Source organism: Chrysemys picta, chromosome 1, assembly GCF_011386835.1.
Source record: "Chrysemys picta bellii isolate R12L10 chromosome 1, ASM1138683v2, whole genome shotgun sequence".
NCBI lineage: Eukaryota > Metazoa > Chordata > Testudines > Emydidae > Chrysemys > Chrysemys picta.
Window position 1 is genome coordinate 305,931,351 of NC_088791.1, and position 20,634 is coordinate 305,951,984.

At 42.3% G+C, this 20,634-nt stretch overlaps 1 protein-coding gene and 1 pseudogene across 8 annotated transcripts in view; both read left to right on the plus strand.

Annotated features, from left to right (window-relative positions):
* Nucleotides 1–20,634, plus strand: part of STARD13 (StAR related lipid transfer domain containing 13) — a 445,413-nt gene that overhangs the window by 162,189 nt on the left and 262,590 nt on the right. The window lies entirely within an intron of this gene.
* LOC135983318 (DNA (cytosine-5)-methyltransferase 3B-like) lies at nucleotides 5,842–16,996 on the plus strand (annotated as a pseudogene).

Sequence of the window (20,634 nt, forward strand, 5' to 3'; positions counted from 1 at the left end):
CCCAGAGCCTGCACCCCCTCCCTCTGCACCCCCTCCTACCTCCAAACTCCCTCCCAGAGCCTGCACCCCTCGCCCCCTCCTGCACACTCACCCCCTGCCCCAACCCGGAGCCTGCACCCAAACTCCCTCCCAGAGCCTGCACCCCCAGCCCCTGCCACAGCCCGGAGCCTGCACCCAGCACCCAAACTGCATCCCAGAGCCTGCACCCCAGACCTCCTCCCCCCACCCAAACTCCCTCCCAGAGCCTTACTCAGGTGGGGGGTGGGGTGGGGGGGCGGGTTCTGGGCACCACCAAAATGTCTACAAACCTGCCATCCATGGCTGTACAGGATAGGGAGCTAACTGTAGATGATCAGGGGTATATTCTCAGCTTCTCCATGTTTATGGCTGTAATAGCAGCAAACTCCCCATTAATGGCAAATAGTATTGTGGACTCTAAGGCCTAGTCTTTACTTACCGGCTGGTCCGGCGGCACGCCATCGATGTTCTGTGATCGATTTATCGCGTCTGGTTAAGACGCGATAAATCGATCCCGGATCGATCCCGGAAGTGCTCACAGTCGGCGCCGGTACTCCAGCTCGCCGAGAGGAGTACGCGGCGTCGACGGGGGGAGACTTCCTGCCGCGTCTGGACCGCGGTAAGTCCGGACTAAGGTACTTCGAATTCAGCTACGTTATTAATGTAGCTGAATTTGCGTACCTTAGTCCGAAGTCCGGACTAAGTGGGGACCAGGCCTAACATCCTGTGTGTCATTAGCTTATCCCATTAATGTCCTAAGAAATGTAACTTGTTTGTCCTTGGTTGACCAAATTTAACCAGTGTGGTTGCACCTGCTTATGCAAAGGTTGAATAATATGGCATGATATCCAATTGTTTATGTAAATATGAAATTCGGCAAAACAGTTATTTGTGGACAGAGATATCCCTGAGATCTGAGGCCTGATTCAGATCTTGTGCCACTTTTACACTCATGTAAGTGATGATAGACAAATAAAAGGGTGATTGACTATGTTGCATTCTGTATAGATATAGTACAGTGGGTAAGGTTTATTGATTGCAAGTACATTGGTATCTGTAGCTATGCCTCTGTAAGCATATAAAATAATCTGTAAGAGGCACAGGTTTAAGAATGGCTAGTTGGGTTGCAGATCACCAAGAAAAACCACCTGCAAGCTACAGGAAGTATAACTGATAACTCAGTAGGTGGCACTCTTCCTTCTGAATCAGTGGTGAACCAATGTCCCAGAAAAACATTAAGCAACACTGTGCAGCTTGAAGTGCTTACTTCTGGATAAGATGTGAAATCAAGGCCTTGATTGCTTGATTATTAATTTGTCAAGAGTTGGCCTTGATTCACATTTAAGAGTAGTTAACCCTAGGTCCCTTGCCAAATTTCAGATCCAATAATCTGCCTACCTATAATTCTCCCTGTAGCTTCAATTAAGTTATTCTTCATATCTTGTTCTAAAAATGCTGTCCCATAGTGGTTGTGCTCTGATCTCAGAAATGATTGTATTTCCATGGTGGGTAATAATCTCAGGTAATAATCATTCATAGAGTAAACTTAAATTGCCTAGTTAGAGTTTTTTGCCTTAATTTTGATTTAAAAAATCCCGATGAATTTGTTTTATTTTTCTTGTTTTTATTCTTATTTTTGTTTGGCAGTTTTAAAACCTAACAGCAACTAAGATATTTGTGTATTTTTTTTTGAGTTCTTGATTGTTCTAAAATCTACAAAGGGTATAAATATATCCTATCTTTCTGGCAATGAAATCACTCTAAACAGTAAATGAAAATATTTTTCCTAACTTGAATCATATTTTCAACTCTTAAACAGTTCTGTAATATTATGTTACCATATTTTCCCTTTGGTCAGTTATTGCACTAAAACATTAATGATTACATGAAAAAAATATTTCCCTAGCTCTGGAATATTTTAGTGGCATCAAATGTTAACATAAATTCTGCACCCTAGGGACATATGAGACATAATATGGGAGCAACTATTATGCATCATATGGCAACTCTGTACAGCATTTTGAAGAAGTTTAAAGTAGTGTTTAGAGAAAACAAATGTTATAGATTAACCAGGCTGTAAATCTTTCAGGGCTTACAAAGTCATTTTGGATAGGAGACGAGGACAGGGGATTACAATATATTATGTGCACTGCTTCCTCTTAAATGAAAATTTTATCAAACTGAGCCTGAGTGGTGTGGTGTTGGTTTTTTTGTTTTGGAGTGAGGGAGGAGGCTCGGGGCAGGGAGTTGGGGTGTAGGAGCAGGTGCAGGCTCCAGGAGGGAGTTTGGGGATGAGAGGGGGCTCAGGGCTGGGGCAGGGGGTTGGGATGTGGGAGGGGGCTCAGGGTCTGGGAGGGAGTTAGGGTGCAGGAGGGGGTTCCGACCTGGGGCAGGGGGTGCATGATGTGGGGTCTGGGAGGGAGTTAGGGTACAGGAGGGGGTTCCAACCTGGGGCAGGGGCTTTGGGGTGCGGGCTAAAGCCAGGTGGCACTTACCTAAGGCAGCTCCTGGTCAGCGGCGCAGTGGGGCTAAGGCAGGGTCCCTGCCTGCCCTGGCTCTGCGCTGCTCCTGGAAGCGGCCGGCATGTCCGACCCCTAGGCGGAGGTGCGGCCAGACAGCTCTGCGTGGTGCATGCTGCCTGTGCCCCAAGGTGCTGCCTGTGCTGCCCGCAAGCGTTGCCCCAACCCTACCCATTGGCCACAGTTCCTGGCCAATGGGAGCTGCGGAGCCGGTGTTCGAGGCGGGGGCAGTGCATTGAGGTTCCCTGGCCGCCCCTGTGCCTAGGTGCCGCAGGGAATGCCGGTTGCTTCCAGAAGGTGCGCAGAGCCAGGGCAGGCAGGGAGCCTGTCTTACCATGCTGTGCCACCGACCGGACTTCTAACAGCCTGGTCAGCAGCCACCAGAGTGCCTTTTTGACCAGGCGTTCTAGTTAGCATGAGGATACTTAATCTATCAATTACTAGTTGTTTGCTCTTTATATGCATCCAGTGCAGTGACTTCATAAAAGTGCTAAATCATTCCCCTTGGTCATATAAAATAGAACCCCCCCTTTATCACACATACACAAAACATGCACATGCAGTTTGCTCACTGTGGAAATGCAGGGGTAGTTTGTGACTAGTAGCACCTGTGGGAGTGCAATGTAGGGACAGGCTACAAGAAGATGCTGCTCATGGGAAAGCCACAATTCCAGTCATCGTGTTGTGCAATCTTTCCAATGATTTCAGTGAGTTGGATCAGGACCTTTAGGGCACAAGGCCCTGTGGAGTCCTGCATGGCCAGCAGCCCTAGAAACCTCAAACGAAGAAGTAGGCCATGTCCTCATTTTTCCCTACTCCACTGGCTGAGTTGGTCCAGGGAGGAGAGACGCTATGCTTTCACCCTGTTATCTTAAAAGCACAAAACAGCCCTTAGATAGTAGGCCAGGGCAGAGAAAACAGAACTACAGCACAGAGCTTAAAAAAATACATTTAGACTTAAAATAAGCATTTTTTAAAAATCACAATATTCCTTTGTTTACAGATATGTTTTTTCTTTGGCATATGGTGTGATTTTTTTAAAATTTAATTTCAACAAATTTTAAAGACATGGATTCAACTTACCCACAGCGGAAAATGATTTATTTCTGTGTATCCCATATGGTATTTAAGAAAATTAAGTAGATCAGAGCAATAACAAAGAATCTGCTGACAGGTGAAATAAAAGGATTTTTATCCCTCTCTGCTTGAGGATTTATAGTGAAAGTATTATTTAAAGTAGGTTGAATTTTCTTTGGATGCATCTACCTCAGTGTAAGAATTTGCCTTATAACACTTGGTATAACTAGTGTGATAACACTTCACAGAGCCTCAGCTTATCAGGGGAATTCCAAATTCTTACACTGACTGAAGCACATTTGTTGTCATGCTATCCTTGTAAATATTTTATGTTGGCTTAAGGCTCAAGGGCAGATATCTATTTTTATTCTGTGCTTATGAAAAACCATGTGCCTAAAAAATCTTTTGGTTTAAAACATTTAAGGATAGCAAAGTCAGTTGAAAGCCATTTCCAGAAATACAAATTGTGACACAGCTCTTCTTTTATTAGATGTGTTAAATGATACTTTGCTAAGCTTCTATCACCTTTACAATAAATAGCGTTCAAAACAAAAGAATCCTCACACAGTAAATTTCAAAATAGCATGGAGGTTTGTATTATGAAATATCAGCACACCTGGGTACTTAGGGCAGGTTGTATATCAGCTCTAGTAGCTGAATCTCTTACACGTCCATGTTCTACAGTAACATACTTGTTTTTCCAAACTATGCCAACTTAATATCTCTGACACGCTGCAAACCATGAGTTCTGATGACTGGTAAATACCCACAGGTTTGGGTTATTCTTTTAGTTTGCTCTAAAAAGCTTTCCTAGATCTCTGCTTTTATTTATTTATGTATTTATTTATTTCCCTATTAAGATATGTTTTATCTTCATTCGGATGCAGAACGACCATTTCTAGCATATTCTGGGATTCTAGAAAAGAGTGGAAAATATCTTTGCTACATCTAGTATGGTACATGAGACTCAAAACTGAGGTCTTGAACATCTGAGGTCATGAAAAATCCCATGGCTTTTTTTAAAAAAGCAGGATGTTAATCAAGACCTGCCTTATAGTGACTCAGGTCCAGATTTTTAGGCATTGCTCTGCTCAGCGTTGCAAGGCCTAAGTGATTTCAACAGTAAAATCCCATTTTCAGACGTGATTCAGGCACTTAGGAGCCTAAGGACAAGTCTACACTAAAGCACTACATCAGCGCAGCTGCGCTGCTGTAGTGCATCTGGTGAGATGTGCTAGGCCATTGGGAGAGGACTCTCCTGTCAGCATCATTACTTCACCTCAGCAAGAAGCGGAAGCTATGTTGGCAGGTAGTGCCTGCGTGCTCCAGGGGAGGGGATGTTCACACCCCTGAGCGATATAAGTTAGATCAACTTAAGGGTAGTGTAGATCTGCCCTAAGCCTCATTGACTTTCAATGAGACTTGCACTCTTAGGTGCATACGGGTACATCTACACAGTGATTAAAAAACCCACGGCTGGCCCAGCTCAGCTGGCTCGGGCTTGCAGGGCTGAGGTTCCAGGCTGAAAAATTGCTGTGTAGCTGTACAGGCTTGGGCTGGAGCCTGAGTTCTGGGACCCTGCGAGGATGGGGGATCCCACGGTTTGGGCTGGAGCCTGAGCCTGACCATCTACACAGCAATTTTTAGCCCTGCAGCCCAAACCACACCATGAGCCCAAGTCAGCTGAGCTGGGCCAGCCACATCCCCGGGTTTTTTAATCCCTGTGTAGATATATACCCTAAGTCACCTTTGAAAATGGTACTTTAGCCATCTAAATTACTTAAGCCTTGCAATGCTAAGCGGAGTAATGTCTAAATACCTTTAAAAAGGTCTAGGGCTTAGGTCACTTTTGAATTTGAGTGCTTTACTAATTTTACCTATTCCATCTTCCTACAGTCTCCCATGGTTTCAGATGGATAGAGTATTCTTCTTTTTCACTACTTCTCCTCCTCGTTCCCACCCCCTCCACTTACTGACTGGAACTGTTGTGTTATACAGTGATAAACGGTTGCTGTGTCCACCCCAGAAGTGGCTGCAGTTCTATATACCTGTAAATATACCTGTAAATATTTTGTTTCAGGTTTCAAAGCTCTGTAATAATAAATGGCACCTATATACTTTTTTTAATCTGGGGATCTTAAGTAACTTTAAAAAAATAATGTAGTATTACCACTACGGTTGGGTAGGAAATGATTTTCCCATCCTGCAAGAATTTTTGAGTTTTTGAAAAAATTTCACGTCTTAAATTTTTCTGATTTCCATTTTGGGTCAATCAAAATGTTTCATTTCAATAATTCTGAAACATTTTGTTTTGTTTTCAACCTTTTTTTTAAAGCTTCTTTAAAGTCTAATTTTACTAAAATTTTCAAATTAAAAGTTGTTTTGACTCAAAACTGAAGCTTTCTGTTTCAAAAATGTTGAAGTGGGATGTTTCAACAATTTAAAAAAAAAGTCCCCCAAATTTGTCATGTCGAGATTTGTCAAAATTGACCCTGTTTCATGAACAGTTTTGGTTTCAATGAATTGGCATTTTGGGGTGAAAAACCAGTTTGTTGACAAATTCCCAACCAGTTTTAATTACCTTGCCCCAGTGAGGTAAGAAAGTATTGGCCAGGCAAATGAGAAACCCCAAAGTGGAAGGAGCAGGGCCATGGCTTCATTTCCCCCTACTGCACTGGCAGAGTCCTTACACAAAGGTTAAAGAACAAATTTTCAAGTGTCCCTTCTTATCGGGTGTGTCAGTTTTTGGGTGCCCAGTTCTAGACACCTAAGCCCTGATTTTTCAGAAGTGCTGAACACTCTCAGTTGAAGTTAATGGGAGCTTCCAGCTGAAGTTAATGGGAGTTGCCAGTGCTCAACACCTTTCCAAGTGCCTATGTCACTTAGGAGCCTATTGACCTAGGATGCTAAGTCACTTAGGTCCTTTGAAAATGGCACTTAGGGCTTGTCTACACAAACATTTAGTTCAGGGCAAGCTGGGATGCAGATGTACTCTGCACTAGCCTGCCATGCACTGCATGCACCATGCTGATGCACTAACAGTTCCGTAGTGCGCTTTGATCTACCCCAATTTGAAAAGGGAGTCGAGCCAAGCACACTAAGGAACATGCCTGCAAGGTCCCCACAGACAGTTAGTGTGTGACAGGCTAGTGTGGGGTTGATTCCCAGCTTGCCACAAATTAAATGTTCATATAAACAAGCCCTTAGGCTCTTAGATCACATAGGTGCTTTTGAAATGGCTATGCGGCATTAAAAATTATTTCAGAAAACCTAACTCTTGTAGTAACAGCTTAATGCATCCCAGCATTTCTGTCTTTCATTGGCAAACTTTCAAATAGCAATCCAATTAAAAAATCAAATAAGCTTGTCTATTTGCAGGCCTTATTATACATGATTTATTGAAGGCCTGGATTCTACTCTAGTTTGAGCTGAATACGTGTGACATTATTATTAATTAAATCTGAGCACAGAGCTAGGTTTGGGAGCCAAAGGAAGTATGGGCAGGAAGTCCAGTGTGGGTGAGTCATGTCATGTGAATGCATGGCGAGCAATTATTGATAACATTCAGCCAAACCACACTGTTGATTTTGGAAGATTTGGTCTGGGAACTAGAATTAGAATCCTGACCTCTTCGGCATTTTATTTGTATTTATTTTTCCAAAAATTTTGTTCTTATTTATTTAACGGCTCTTAATAGAACTAGGAGCCCTAGGTACTATAATGCATCAGCATTTTTCAGGAGACTTTCTCCAGTTTTCTGTGTGAAAGGGAAATTTCCCTTTAGTGCCAGGCAGCCTGCTTTGTAATTTCTGCTGTGTGAGCTTAGACATCTGTGTGGTGATCTTCTGGGAATCCTTGCAGCTTGACACACAGTCTTAACTATTTTTAATCACTGTGTTTCAAGTGTCTGTAGTGAGTGTGATTACATGAATGCAACTAGTGTTCCCCAGATTTTACTGCTTTGGCATCTGCTCCTTCTACTTCCTCAGCGTCACTAGAATCTCAAAGTAATACAAAGGCTATCTGCTTCCAACACTCCACTATCCAGGAAACTTTATTTTAAGTTTCTTTAATTCACAGTGCTAGCGAAATTGAGATGTCAAGTCACATTGTCATATGATCCATAAAAATCATGTTTCCAGGTTATGAATATGCTTATTGTTAACATAGGTGTCCCCAAGATGTGGAAGCTAATTGTCTTTTTGGATTTTAACTGTCCTTGCCCATCCCTATCCTTGGCAGTTGTAGTTACAATAACTACACCTTTATTGTTTCCTACCAAGAGGATGTGTGCCCCCATGCCATCTGCTGTTGTGCTGGAGTAATGATCTTGGTTGCAAACTGTACTTGAAGACTAAGGACCAAATTCAGGTCTCAGATAACTTGCTGTGGCTCCCACTGCAGTCAGTGGGAGCTGCCGGCATGTATCCAGGGCAGACTGTATCTCATCTGTAGTTGGAAACTATGGATCCTATATACAGTACTGTGCAACTAGCTGTGGCAAACACGACTGAGATGCCTTCTGATTTATAGCTTATTTTTACCAGGGTTTTATACGTACTCTCAGGTTAATGAAACACTACTTTCAGGGAGGTTGTAGTTGACAAACTCTGACAAAAATAATATAAATGTCCTATTTCATTTATCAAGTCCTGGGGCACATTGTAACAGTGGTCATGGTTTATAGTAAGGGTCCCATTTATATATCATTTACAAAATGGTTAATAGATCTTGTAAGCAGGTTATAGACATGAGAGATGTGTTATGGATAGTTATAAGCAACCAACTGACCTGACTCATCTGTGTTCCCCATGCCACAAGGGAGCTCTCACGTAAGGAAGGGTGCAAGGAGGTAGTCACTGGCTGAGGATTTCCTGGCAGGGTGGTTCCGATGGAATCATGCTGGGCAGATTGGGGATCTCTTTATCATGCTGGTGTGCAGTTTCTCACAGAAGCAGCCCCATTCACTTCAGTGGAACTGCTTAGGTGAGTAGCTGTTCATCAGTGTGAGTAAGAGGTCCAAAGTCTGGCTCATTGTGAGGAAGAGTGGCAAGGTCTGAAAGTCAGTGCAGAGACATGTAGCTTTATGAAGATGCTGTTGCCCATTTTATGAGGGGGCAAACTCCTCAGCCAGAATGTTTCAGGGAAACTTCCTAGGAGATCATGGGGCTTTTCTAACCCTAGAACTACACCCCAGGGTATTCCCACAAGAGAGCAAAATGAGCACCAGTCATTAGTGAGGCTCTACTGTAGTTTAGTGTTTTCCATGTGAAGTGACCAATTGTAGAAAACATTATGAAAGATTACTTTGGCAGAAGACGTGAATGTGAGCAACAGCTGGAAATCATGTGAGTATTCACGTCTCTTCTATAAATTAATACATACCATTGGGGACACTGACAGTTTAAAAGACATGACACTCTTGAAAGAGATCAGTCGCATATTCATTTATGATAGTGTATCATTCAGTTGTTCCTTGATATAGTTATTTTGCAAAGGTAATATTTCCAGCTAGTTTATAGTGCATATTTCTGGGGGGAAAAAACAAAAACACTGGGCATTCCTAGTGGAATTGCTCCAGTGAAACATTCCAACTGAAGGGAAGGCCGACTTCCCTTATCATCTCATCAGAAATGACCGGCACTATCAGAGCTGCATAAAACATTCTTTACAAATTATTATTAGGGCCCCATTGTGCTAGGTGCTGTACCAGGATACCCCTCCACACCCTAAACATTTTTTACAGTCTAATTTAAGATAAGATGCAGCAAACAGTAGATGAAGTAGGGGTGGAAGGATGAGGATAGCAGGCACAAAGGTGGTTACATATGTTGACAATTTCAGAACCTGATGGTCAGGAGACATTTACATGTTTTTATACATATATTCAATGGTAAACATACCTCCACAATCCTCACTGGTGCCCTATCTAGCCATTACCTGTGGGCACTGTCCTGTAAGCATCATGGCGGAAGTGGGTCTTAAGGAGTGACTTGAAGGAAAAGATGTTTATAGATTAGTTTGGGCCTGCTGCCAGTGAGTTTTTCTGTTGAATTCAAAGAGAGCAGGATCTGGTCCTCAGAGTGCCTCAGGCTGGTAGGAAAATCCTGAACATGCCTAGTGATGAGGTGACGGTTTATAATGTAAAATTGGGACACTGCTGCTGTGGGGAATGCAGGAAAAGTAACTGCTACAGCTTCCTTAAGGTCTTCTTGCCTTTTCTATAAACAGAATATTACATATCTGAAAGGTTGATATGGCTGAGTTCCCTGAGCTTAGAAATTCATTTCACTTCAATCCTTAATTTTTGTCCTTTTCCTTGCCTTAGCAAAGTCCTGCCTGATTAAATCTCCCTACAGAACAAATCTCTTTCTGTATCTTTGGTGTTCATTTCATAAAACCTCCATGGGGTTTTTCTGCTCTGTCCATCCCAGGCAATAAAGCTGTGGTTTTTTTTCCCCAGTATGGAGAAAATTACAATTACCTTCTGCATCTCACCCATTTCATTCACTACGCTGGCTTTCCCACTTCCACATCAGTGGGCAATTCCTGCTTCCATGATGCAGAGCCTGCTAGAGCTGTGCAATCCATGGAGGTCTGTGACTGCAGAAGCTCATGTGTATCCTGAGAAGATCAGAGAACTGGAATATGATGGATCTAATTGAGGCATGTTGTGAACACAGTGGATTATTAAGCCTTTAGGTATGAGCAAAGCAGCTGGCAGGTCTGTCTATTTCTTCAGTCTGTGCTGGTTTGGTTTGTCTCATGGCTTTAAATATTTATTTTCAGAGCTCTTCATCACCAACACTTAAACAAAGCGTTTTTTGCGGCACTTGATTTGATTTCTGTACTGAGTTATTCCTTCCCCCCGTACAGATGTATTCAACTTCTGATAAAATTCCTTTTATGCAGTCTTTGATTAATGAGTAACATTGGCTATGTAGTGCTGCAAGGCAACTTATTCAGAGGAAGCTGTTTCACACAAACCAAAGTGAACATATGGAAAAGAATATTTGAAAAGACTTAAAACAATTCGCTTTAATGAGCTCCACAAACATGAAGAGAAGGGGTGTTTTTTTTTTTTAAGGACACTGTCAAAGTAGTTTTTATGACTTTATATTTGTTGTCTCTTTTGCTCTTTATCCAGCAAAATAACATGAAGAAACTGCATGGGCACTATTGGGACCCAAATAACCATGTTTATTAAATATACTACCGATGTCCTGTACTCTGCACTCTTATTAATGATAACTGCTTGCAAGCTTAACATTATAATCTATTTCTTTATAGAGTTAGATTTCAATCCTGCAGTGAGCACCATCTGCCTATTGGGACCAGCCTGCGGGGTAGAGGCCTTAGTTTTCCTCCATCGTGATTCACTCGTTTATTATTATAGGATTTCTTAGAAGCAGCAGGATGCTGGTATTATTTATTTATTTTTAGAAAAAGAAGAGAGAAACTTGTTTGAAGGGAAATGTATAGAAATTACATATATCTTGCAAAAAATAATAATTATAAAATGTAGGTCAAATTTTAAGCTTACCTACTTTCAAATTGCCCCTTTTAAATGCAAACAGAGCAGAGGAAATAGGCATATGGGAGTAGAGAAAAGGAAAATGAGCCAAAGTGATTAGCCTGGTGACCCTTCCTTGTTTCTTGAGGTTTTTGTGCGCATTGTGCCATTGTTTCTGATGAATAAAATTAACATATTCCATTTATATTCAAAAAGAGGTTTGAATTAATTAATTTATGTAGTGCTGCAACACTACACTATTTAAACGTTAAAAACCAAATTGAAGGTGTAAGCTTTAAGTTTGCAAATGATTTGTTGTACTTATCTTCTGTTTTTTGCATATTGATGTGCTCATAGTAACGACACACAAAATGAAGAATAATATTTTAAAATGTAGCCATAGGATTGACTAAGAAAAAATATAGCTCCCTCTCTTGGGTTTTTGTTAAAAATGGCATATGAACAATTGAACATTGATCTACTTAATAACAGGTTAGCTTATTTTTCATCTCTCTAAATGCGAAATTTCAATAAAATTATCCCATTGTTAAATGCTTTAAAATGATTTACACAAAGGAAAGTTTTCATTATGTTGGAAAAGGTTTTCCAGTAGAAGTTTCCAGATAAAGCTCAGTTAAGCAAATTGAAGTCTGTACGGTAATTTAACTTAGGCAGATGCAACAAAGACTGAACAGCCCGGACCATCTAAAGTATTTTACTAAGGAGAGTAGTTACAAGCAAAGAAATTAAAATGAAAAGTTGAGGCCCAAGCAACAGAAGGCTGTCATTCAAACAGTTTGATTTGTAGTGTGGCTACAATAAGCAATGTGGCCTTGTCCTTCCCTCCTCCCCCACCCCACCCGGGCTACCTTGTCCGTTATCTCTGTTTTTTTTTTTTAATTAATAAAGAAAGAATGCATGGTTTCAATCAATAGTTACTTTATTTCGAAGGGAGGAGGATGGTTGGCTTACAGGGAATTAAAATCAACAAAGGGGGCGGGTTTGCATCAAGGAGAAACACACAGCTGTCACACTGAAGCCTGGCCAGTCATGAAACTGGTTTTCAAAGCCTCTCTGATGCACAGCATGCCTTGCTGTGCTCTTCTAATCGCCCTGGTGTCTGGCTGCTCAAAATCGGATGCCAGGCAATTTGCCTCAACCTCCCACCTCACCATAAACGTCTCCCCCTTACTCTCACAGATATTATGGAGCACACAGCAAGCAGCAATAATAGTGGGAAGGTTGGTTGCGCTGAGGTCTGACCTAGTCAGCAAACAGTGCCAGCGAGCTTTTAAACATCCAAAGGTACATTATAGCACCATTCTGCATTTGCTCAGCCTATAGTTGAACTGCTCCTTACTACTGTCCAGGCTTCATGAACCATGGGAGCAAGGGGTAGGCTGGGGTAGGTGCGACTGCACAATGCTGCTGGCTGGGAGAGCAGCCTGAGGCAGAAGGCTCCAGCTTGCATGATATTCCAGGCAGGACTGAATCTCAATGAGACGAAACTTAAAGAAGAGAATGACCTGAAATCTCTGGCTCCCATTCTGTGCTCTAAGAGGAGGATGGCCATGTCTGTCCAGGCGTCCCTGATCGACCTCACTGAGGAGGATTCCAAGGAGTCTTCCCAGAGCAGCAGTACCACGTCTGCCAGCAGCACCCAGGAAGACCAGAACAGATCTCCTGAGCTCGTTGCTGGGGAGCAGGAGAGCAGAGTTGCAGGGGAAGTGGTGGAATACCAGGATAGGAAAGCTTTTAGAATTGGGGAGCTCGTGTGGGAGAAGGTCAAGGGCTTCTCCTGGTGGCCTGCAATCATCGTCTCCTACAGAGTCACGTCCAAACGTCAGGCAATCTCCAGAATGCGCTGGGTGCAATGGTTTGGGGACGGGAAGTTCTCCGAAGTTTCAGCAGACAAGCTGGTGGGTCTGATGGTTTTTAGGCAGCATTTCAACCACTCCACGTTTAATAAGCTGGTCTCCTATCAACGAGCCATACACCATGCCCTGGAGGTTGCTAGGAGCTGGGCATTGAAGATGTTCCCAGAACCCCCTGCCAAGCAGCTAAAGACTAACTTCTGCAACAACAGCAAGGAGCGGGTGGAGGAGGACCAGAGCAGAGAGCAAATGGTTTCCGAAGTCACAAACAACAACAGGATCCTTGAAGACAGTTGTTTATCGTGCGGGAGAAAAAACCCAGCCACATTCCACCCGCTGTTTGAAGGGGGCCTTTGCCAGACTTGCAGGGATCGATTCCTGGAGCTCTTCTATATGTATGACAAGGACGGGTACCAGTCCTACTGCACCGTCTACTGCGAAGGCAAGGAGCTGCTGCTGTGTAGCAATGCCAGCTGCTGCAGGTGCTTCTGTGTCGAATGCTTGGAGGTCCTGGTAGGGCAAGGTACCTCGGCCAAGTCAAAAGAGCAAGAGCCCTCGAGCTGTTACATGTGTCAACCACAGAAGTGCTATGGGGTGTTACAGCACTGACCGGACTGGAATGTACAGTTGCAAGACTTCTTCACCCATGACAAAGGACAGGAATATGATGCCCTTAAAATCTAAAAAGGCCCACACATTTCCCAGAGTCACTACCTTTGATAACAGAATGTCACTGATTGCATTGGCTACTTGGATCACAGCAGCCCCCACAGTAGACTTGCCCACAACAGCAGCGGTGATGGTGAGCTGAGCAGGCTCCATGCTTGCCGTGGTATGGCATCTGCACGGGTAACCCAGGAAAAAAGGCGCAAAACGATTGTATGCCGTTGCTTTCACAGAGGGAGGGGCGACTGATGACGTGTACCCAAAACCACCCGTGACAATGTTTTTGCCCCATCAGGCACTGGGAGCTCAACCCAGAATTCCAATGGGCAGCGGAGACTGCGGGAACTGTGGGATAACTACCCACAGTGCACCGCTCCTTAAGTCGATGCTAGCCATGGTAGTGAGGACACACTCCGCCGACTTAATGCACTTAGTGGGGACATACGCAATCGACTGTATAAATCAATTTCTAAAAATCGACTTCTATAAAATCGACCTAATTTCATAGTGTAGACATATCCTAAGATGCTACTATAATACAAATATTAATAGTTAATGATAACCCTTATTTGTACCAGTTTATGTATCTTCTAGTGATATATTCTGCTTTTGCTGGAATGTGTCAGGCATTCTTAAGAATGTAAGAATTGCCATACTGGATCAAACCAGTAGATCATCTAGTCCAATATCCATTTTTCAGTAGTGGCCAGTCCCATATGCATCACAGATGACATAAGAACCCTGCAATAGGCAAACGTGGAATAAACTGCCCCTTTACCCGGGTCTCATCCTGATCTCTAATTGTCAGAGATTGGCTTAAATCCTGAAGCACAAGGTTTAATACCCCTCTCAAAATTTGTATCATTAGTAACTGTTATTAATAACATCATTAATATTCTTGATATCTCTAAATGTCCAGTCCCTTTTTGAATCTTGCTAAGTTCTTGGTCTCAATGACTTTCTGTGGCAATGAGTCCCACAGCTTAATTACACATTGTATGGGAAAGTATTTCTTTTCTCAGTTTTTAATTTCCTGCCTTTTTATTTCATTGACGGTCCCCTTGTTCTTGTGTTATGAGACAAAACCGAAACTCCCAATCAAAGCTGGATCCAGTAACAATAGGAGTGAAGCCGTGGTAGTCTACACGTGCTGCAATCACACCTCCTAACTGCAGTGTAGACATGTCCTAAGGTAAACATATCAATTTTTTCAATCCCTCTTCATATTAGAGTGTTTCCAGGCCCATGATCATTCTTGTCACTTTTCTTTGAACCTCCTCCAGTTCTGCAATATCCTTTTTGAGATGGTGCACCAGCACTGCACACAGTATTCCAGGTCAGGCTGCACCACCGATTTATATAAAAGCATTATAATGTTTTCGGTGGTATTTTCTGTCCCATTCCTTATGCATCCTAACATCTTGTTAGCTTTTTGGACAGTAGCTGCACATAGAGCAATGATTTTCAATGAGCTGCCTACAGTGATGTTTCTTGAGTTGATACAGTTAATTTAGAACCCTGTCCGGGGCTAAAGCGGTTTAATTTTTTCCTCCAATGTGCATTGCTGTGCATTTGTTGACATTTCTTCTGTCTGTGTCTCAGGAACTCACCAGTGTAAAACCATAGTAAATATCTGTACGTTCTAGTTGTAGTGCATACATCAAATTCTAAGTTTTCAACCTGTTGGAAGCATCAGTGTTTTGAAATACTTACACAAACATCTACTGTCTGCTTGGAAGCAGCTTTGATACCAAACGTATGTTTTTAACTGAGATGTATTTAGATTTCAATTTGGAATCAACCACCTTGTCTCTAATAGCAGCTCTACTAAAATAATTCCAGTGTTTGAAAGTTGCTGCTATTATCTGATGAGTACAGCATCATTTTCATGGCAGAGCAGTACACACAAAAGATGTACTGTATAGGGCAACAGGATTGGAATGAATCCAGATTGGCTTGACATTTTACTTATTCAAACCTAAAGTTTTATTTGTCTTTTACCTTGCATTGTTCCCCACTCCCATGAATAGCTCAAGGCTAAATCTTACAACGATAAGAAAAACACCTGAGGGATAAGAAAAAAGAACACAATTTTTGTAGAGATGGCTGGGAATTTTCCATTGAAATGATATTTTGATGGGAAATGCAGTTTTTGCAAAATCAAAATTTTTCTGTTGGGGAAAATCTAAATGAAAGATTTTAGTTTGTTGAACTGAACTGAAACATTTAATTTTGAGTCAGTTCAACATTAAACTACATCTGCTTAAGGTACCATGGAGACTCAAGGGAATAGTAGTTTGGGTGCTTCATGTCCCTATTCATTCCTATGGACTGGAACTGAATGATATTGGGAAGTTGATGCCATATTGAAATCACCTCCAATTACTCCTGTTTCCATCTGCTTGCATATTTAGTGTTGAGTATTTCATTGAAAAAAAATGTCAGGCCCAGACCTTGGCATTTCTTAGAGCTGTGTGACTAACTGATTTTTTGATTCACTGTCTGAACAAGAATGTTGAAAAAAAATTCATTTTGGGTTGAACAAAATATTTCTTTCAACCCAAAATAAAATTTCGTTTTGTTTTTGTTTTTAACTTTTTAAAATACTTTGAAGTAAACTTCTAACCTAAAAGTCATTTTGAATCAAACTATCGAAACATTTCATTTTGAAAATGTTGAAATGAAACATTTTATTTTTTTCTGAATTTTTTTTCCACCGAAACAATTCAGCAAGTTTGACAAAATTTTGGCAGGAAAAAAAAGCTTTATCTGAATTTTTTTTCCAATTCTAGTTAGGACTTCATCCCCAATATCGCTGATTCTTTTGTGAAGGCCTGAGAAAGTTTTCTCTCTCAAATTTGTAATGGTCAGAGATTGATACACATTTCTTGAACTAGAGTAATATAATCTGTTAGATTTTTCCAAGTGAATAAAAAGTCTTACACTTTGAGGATGTTCATAATTAATGTTACATGAATCAGCCATAATTGAGTGTTAACACTAAGGTTTGGACACTGTAAATTATTGAAATCTAGGCAGCATATAGTTACCAAACATTTGGAGAGGTAATGAGTGGGGGAGCAGAGGTCTATTAAGACATAGACTATATGGATGTTGAAAGTTCCATTCTGTCTTGCTCCAGAAATCCCCAGGAGCGTGCTCTTATCCTTATCTATAGTAATTGAAAATATTTATTGAGGTAAGCTGTTGTCAGGGCCAGCTCTAACTTTTTTGCCTCCCCAGGCAAAAAAGAAGAGCGCCGCCCTGCCAAAATCCCCGCCCCCACCCCCAGCCCTCCCATCCGAACACCGCGCCGCCCGAAGCCCCGCCCCGCCCCCTCCGAGCGCCACGCCGCCGAACCACAAAAAAATTAAATAAAAACCGGAGCGCCGCCCCACCCCAAGGTGCCGCCCCAAGCATGTGCTTGGTTGGCTGGTGCCTAGAGCCGACCCTGGCTGTTGTGCTGTGAAAACAAAATACTAAGGATGTGATACAAAGCTCACTGAAGGCAATGGAAGTCTTTCTGTGGTCCTTAAAAGGCTTTGGATCAGGCTCTGTTATAGCTGAGTGTTGGAGAGATCAGAGCCTCCTCTGGAAATGACATGACTATGCAAGAGGAGTAAATGGCATTATTGGTATCAGTACGTTCTGACCAATAAAACCTCAAACTCCTCTTTTTTTCCCTTCCCAACTGCCACTTTCCCAACAACACAACGAACCTACAGCCATTCAATGGCTGTGCCGTGTACCCATGGGGTACAGACATTAACCAAATGCATGCACATCCTGTCAATACTTGAGCTTGTCTGGCCAACACTACTTCTGTCCTAAACCAGATAGAATAAAAAAATGGAGGAAGCCCTTGTGCAGCAGCCACTCCTGAGGGTCTCCTCTCCCACTCCTGTCCCAAGGTCTCCTGTCCTGCAGCTCACAGCCACTTCTGGACCCCATGGATGGCAGGTAGAAGAGGCTTCTGACAATTTCCTGGGCTTCTTTCTGCAGCTCCTGGGCTGGGTGGATAAACCTGTTTGAGTGGTTTTTGGATTAAGATTAAAATAAAATTTTCTTATACACTGAATACATTTTTACCACTTACCTCTTCTAATACACTTCACAGAGCTCCCTTTCCATAACAGTCCCCACCTCGATCCATCTGTCCATATCATTCTCATACACCAGATCCCTTGACAAAGACAGTTCTCCTCTGTTCCCCCAGCCAGCTGCCCTTGTCTTCCCACTCGCTCACATCCTCTGATGTAACCTCTACTGCAGTAACTTTAATGAAAGTCTCTCTAGACTGTAAGCTCTTTGGCAAAGGGACCATCTTTTCATTATATGTATGTACACATAGGTTTTTTTCATCATCTGTTTCCAGTCAATAGGGATGTGATCCTTGATTGGGGACTCCAGGCACTGGTATAGTACAATTTATGATTAATATTAATAATAATACCCTGGTGCCAGATGCTTCATTCTACTGTCGCTACCTTGGACCTGTGCTTTGGTCTTACACATAGAGGGCTTCCACAAAGTGCCCTGGAATGGATTGTGCACCTCAGAGAAACTACAGGTGCAAGAGTGCAAAATCACAGCATAGGATCAAGGCAGGAGCAAGTAGTGGAAATCGTAGAGATGGGCAGGTTCTGTTATCAACCGTGGGGCATGATTATTTGCAATGAAAGTCCTTTGGATAAAGGTAGGAAGATTTTCATTGTCATCTCTTCAGAACCTTTTAAGGTTAAGCCAATCCTTGTACTGTATACAACTGATGTAACTATTTACTTTTCTAATTGGCCACTTTCAAATATTATGGGCTTCCTGTTAGAAACTCAGAACCATTTTAGTTTAGATGCAAGACTTTCAAAAATAGGCCTGAATAAGTGGCTTAATTTTAAAAATTTATCAGCACCCCCAAAAGCTCCCATTAAAGTCAAAAGGAGTTTCTGGGTGCTCAACACCTTTGAAAATCAAGCCATTTATTTATGCGCTTAAATATGGACTTAGGTGCCTCACTGTGGGTTCCTCAGTGCTTTTTGATCTGGGGTAGATCAAAATGCACTAGGGAACTTCTAGCACACAGCAGGGTCCACCAGGACACTTAGTGCATGGCAGATTTGTGCAGGGTAGATTTACGCCCCAGCTCGCCATAAACTAAGTGTTCATGTAGACAAGCTCTTAATAGCATCTAGTACTGAAAAATGTGTGGTATAGTCTTATCTCAATGTCTAGTATTTATGTCAGCAACTCCCTGGCTAAACATTAAGATGAAAGTATACATTTTACCCCTAAAACTTTCAGTGAAGAACATTATTATCATGAAGATATTTTCCTACTATTATTGTTCTCAGTGAAATGAAGGTTACAAAGTTGCTAAACCATGCCCTTTTTGACATGGGTTACTGTAGAGCAGGGGTGTCATTTGCTATGTGTTGGAGGGGGCAGTTGCCCCCCAAGACCTTGATTTGCCTCCTCCCAGACCAGACGTTTCATAGCTCCTGGCCAGCTGTCACAGTGGTTTCTCCCCTGGGCCTGCAGGGGCCACTGTGGGGTGGGCGAGCCTGGGGCTCCTAATCGCTTCATTGTCAGCACTGCCCCCTCTCTGTCAGCAGTGGCAGCAGCAGCCTAGCTTAAAACTGAGCACAGAGCGAACTGGGCCCCCATATCTGCTCCAGACTGGCCCTCAGTGAGAAACACACACATGCTCTGCCCACCCACCCCCCATGTTGCTCTAGGCAGGACTGGTACACAACTTCCCCATCTCCCTCTGAGATGCAACCAGCCCACAAACCTTCCACAGGCAGCTGCAGCTTCAGAGGCACATATTAAGTGCATTAAAAACTGGCTAACTGATAGGTCTCAAAATTTAACTGTAAACAGAGAGTCGTTACTGAGTGGATGTGTTTCCCATGGAGTCCCTCGGGGATCACTTCCTGACCCTATGCTATTTAATACTTTTATCAATGATCTTGAAGAAAATACAAAATCATCACTGATAAAGTTTGCAGATGACACAAAAATTGGGGGAGTGATAAATAACAGAGGACAGGTCACTGATTCAGAGTGATCCAGATTGCTCTGAAACAGGGCACAAGCCAACAATATGTATTTTTAATATGACTAAATGTAAACGTATACATATAGGAACAAAGGATGTAGGCCATGCTCACAGGATGGGGGACACTATCTTAGGAAGCAGTGACTCTGAAAAAATATTTGGGGGTCGTGGTGGATAATCAGCTGAACATGAGCTCCTAGTGTGATCCTGTGGCCAAAAGAGCTAATGCAGTTCTTGGATGAATAAACAGGGGGATCTCAAGTAGGAGTAGAGAAGGTTTTTTTACCTCTATATTTGGCACTGGTGCATCCGCTGCTGGAATACTGTGTTCAGTTCTTGTGTCCATAATTCAAGAAGGATGGTGATAAATTGGAGAGGGTTCAAAAAAGAGCCAAGAGAATGATTAAAGGATTAGAAAACCTGCCTTATAGTGATAAACTCACAGAGCTCAATCTGTTTAGTTTAAGAAAGAGAAAGTTAAGGGGTGACTTGATTACAGTCTAAGTATCTACCTGGGGAACAAATATTTAACAATGGACTCTTCAATCTAGCAGAGAAAGGTATAACATAAGCCAATTGCTGGAAGTTGAAGCTAGACAAATTCAGACTGGAAATAAGGTGAAAATGTTTAATGGCGAGAGTAATTAACCAGTGGAACAATTTGCCAAGGGTTGTGGTGGATTCTCCATTGATTACATTTTTAAATCAAGACTGGATGGTTTTCTAAAGGATGTGGTCTAGGACTTATTTTAGGGGAGTTCTATGGCCTGTGTTACACAAGAGGTCACAGGCCTTGGACACTGTGACCCTTTGTCTAAGCCATACCGGTAAAAGTTTTGCTGGTATATATTTTGCCAGCACAGCTATGTCAGTCAGGGATCTCCCCTCCTCACACCCACTTAACTATCTGTC